Source organism: Crocuta crocuta, unplaced genomic scaffold, assembly GCF_008692635.1.
Source record: "Crocuta crocuta isolate KB4526 unplaced genomic scaffold, BGI_CrCroc_1.0 scaffold273, whole genome shotgun sequence".
NCBI lineage: Eukaryota > Metazoa > Chordata > Mammalia > Carnivora > Hyaenidae > Crocuta > Crocuta crocuta.
This window is the reverse complement of record NW_027529425.1, coordinates 6,519,344-6,522,506: the sequence shown is the minus strand read 5'-3', so window position 1 is coordinate 6,522,506 and position 3,163 is coordinate 6,519,344.

Sequence of the window (3,163 nt, the reverse complement as noted above, 5' to 3'; positions counted from 1 at the left end):
TATGCCCCGGCGGCTCCGGGCCCTTGTGTGCTGACGTGTGCTGGAATGACAGCCGGCCACCCCTCCTGCTCCCGTGGAAAAGTTTCTCATGGCTCCGCCGGCCCTCCAGGTGGCTTCTCCAGCACGGTCTGACCCTGGCACCCGGAGGGAGGGGCTCTCGGGTCTGTCGCACCCCTGTGGATGCTGGGGGTCAGGCCACTGTCAGGAAGCAGCTTCTGCTTGCTGCCAGGGTCAGCCCTGTGCTGTAGCGCGTCGAATCTCCCGAACTTGGCGGGGGGGCGGCACAGAGGAGCCAGGAGCCTCCTGAGGGGATACCTGGCCCCGCCTGCTGCTGTCCTGCTCTCCATCTTCCATCGCTGGTGCCCGGAAGAGTGGCCATGTTGCCAGGGGCGACAGTGAACCAGGCTGGTGGGGGGCGGGTGAGGTCTAGGCTCTGCTATACCATGGGTGCCGCGGCTGCGGGTGAAGGAGGGCAGGGTGGACACCGTCGGCCTGAGGAGTCCCACTCGCCCCCAGGATGGAAGGCTTTGCTGTGGCTCCGTCTCAGGCCCAGGCCCCCCCCATTCCCCTGTGCATTTTCTGTTGCTGTCTCCGCTCGTTCACTTTGCCTGGCGTTTGGAACGTGGACCCTGGTTCCTAAGCCAGTGACAGAGTGTGTCAGCAAGTCCAGAGCCTGGGCCCCTCCCGTCTCCCCGGCCGCTGGGGCACACGGGTTTGTTTACTGTCCCACAACCTGTGATGTCTGCACTGGCCTGCCCAAAGCCATTGTTGCTGTGGGCTTCTTCGTTTCCATGACGACCATCAGGGGTTGGCTACTTCCCAAGGTCGCCATGGCAACTATCAGAGGGGAATCATGCTTGGGATGCTTTGGCTGGCTTTTTCATGAATGATTAGAATGTGTGACACAATGCAGACGCCAAAACCAGAAGGGCGGGCAGCAGTGGGGGCTGGCGGGCGGCGGGGAAGCTCCCGCCAGACAGTCGGTGAGCTCGCGAAGTGGCGGCCCCTGCCTCCCAGATCCTGCGGGCCTCAGGTCAGGGCTGTGGGGCATCCTGGGGGGCGGTGATGTCACAGCTGCAGTGCCCTTGGCGGAGGTAGGTCCGCTGGGGAGGGTGGAGCTGCATCCATCCCTAGGGGTGTGCTGGGCACAGGAGGGGGCTCCCTGTAGGGGTCCTTCCTCTCTGGAGCCAGTCCGGGTCAGGGGTGGTAACGGGGGCTCTTGCCAGGGCGGGGGCCATCCTGGGGGCCAGCGGTGGCCCTCAGGTGCTGGGTGAGGCCATTCCCGGGAGGGGGCTTTGGGGCTGCGCACTCTGGCTCTTCAAGCGCGGCACCCTGTGCCTCGAAGGTGCCAGCGGCTCAGCTCAGAGGGAGAGTCGGGACAGGAAGCAACAGCCTCTCAGGCCTGGTGCCCCCCAGGCACGGCGGCACGGGCCTGGGAGGGCGGGGGTAGTACGGACAGTTGTGCGGGGGCCAGGGTGGGTCCGGGTTGTTCCGTGGGCTAAGGCTGGACTGGGCAGTGCGGCCAGGGTGCCTACCCTGTGGGGAGCCTCCTTGCAGCTTCTCTGTGGTGGGGATAACCCCTCTTCAGGTCACTTGTGATGGCTACAGGCCCTGTCCCCAGCCTGTCCGGGACTTAACCTCACTCATTTCTGTTTCTTGTCTGATTTCCTAGATCCAGTTTCCAAGCCCTTCTGTTCGGGTGACCGTGCCCAGGTTATGACGACTAATCCCAAACCAAACAAGGCATTAAAGGTAAGTGGGGGTGGGGGTGAGCAGACCCCATTTCTGCCTCGGACTCAGGCATGGGAAAGGTCTGTTCCAGCCCCAGCAAGCCCCTCCTTTCCATGATTGCCTTGAATGTGAAGAGGGAAGCCCTGTCCCCTGGAATCAAGTGGGGGCTGTCGGCCAGCAGAGGTGTCACAGGGTGGTGGTGACAGAATTGGGGAGTGTGGCCTCAGGAGATGCGGGCTCTGGTGGTCGGCAGGGGAAGGGGGGGGTGGCTTCTTGGGAGGGAGTGGCAGGTGTGGATCCCTTCTGCCAGGATGTGCTCGTTCCCGGCAACCAGGGGTGGGCAGCGTGTTCCCCGTCCTACAGAACCGCTGGCAGGGCATGTGTGACCCTCGCCCCTCCAGATCGTGGGGCCTGACTCTGGCCGTGCCCAGCGTGCTCCCCGCCTGGGCCCTCCTAGCTCCTGAGGCAGGCGAGGGATCCCGGGTTGGCTATCTCGTCTCAGTGGCAGAGCCGGGTCTGGTAGGAGAGTGGACCCTCCGTGCATCCGCAGGCCATGCACATCCAAGCCCCTTCTGAGGTCCCACTTGGTCCAAGGGGTACGGGAGGATGGGCTGCTCTGCCTTCCTCTTGCTCCCCTGCCTGTGTGGGCCCTGTACCGGGTGCTGGAGGGTCACGGGGTGCAGCACACACGTGGGCCGTGACCTCACACGTTCTGGGCAGCTGGTGGTAACCAGGTGATTGCCAGGTGTAGCCGGGGCCCCCGTCAGGGAACCCCCCTGCGTTCTGCCTGTGTGACGTCAGTAGGCCCCCCAATGACTGTCTCCGCTTCCCTGACGGAGGCGTGAAGGCTGGCTTGGGAGGCAGAGAGGTCTTTCTGCTGCCTGGCAGGTGCGTGGCTTTGCTCTGGCGTAGATGTGCCAAGCTGCCCTCTGAGGGCCTTCCTGCCACCCCGTCCCAGGCGTGCCTGCGCCTCCGTGCTGACCGCCATGCCGCGGCCCCCACAGGTCAAGAAGGAGGCGGGCGAGAACGCCCCGGTGCTCAGCGATGACGAGCTGGTGTCCATGTCAGTGCGGGAGCTGAACCAGCACCTGCGGGGCCTCACCAAGGAGGAGGTGGTCCGCCTGAAGCAGCGCCGGCGCACACTCAAGAACCGCGGCTACGCTGCGAGCTGCCGCATCAAGCGGGTGACGCAGAAGGAGGAGCTGGAGCGGCAGCGGGTGGAGCTACAGCAGGAGGTGGAGAAGCTGGCCCGGGAGAACAGCAGCATGAAGCTGGAGCTCGACGCGCTGCGCTCCAAGTACGAGGCCCTGCAGACCTTCGCCCGCACCGTGGCGCGTGGGCCCGTCACCCCCACCAAGGTGGCCACCACCAGCGTCATCACCATCGTCAAGTCCGCTGACATCTCCTCCACCTCCGTGCCCTTCTCTGCTCC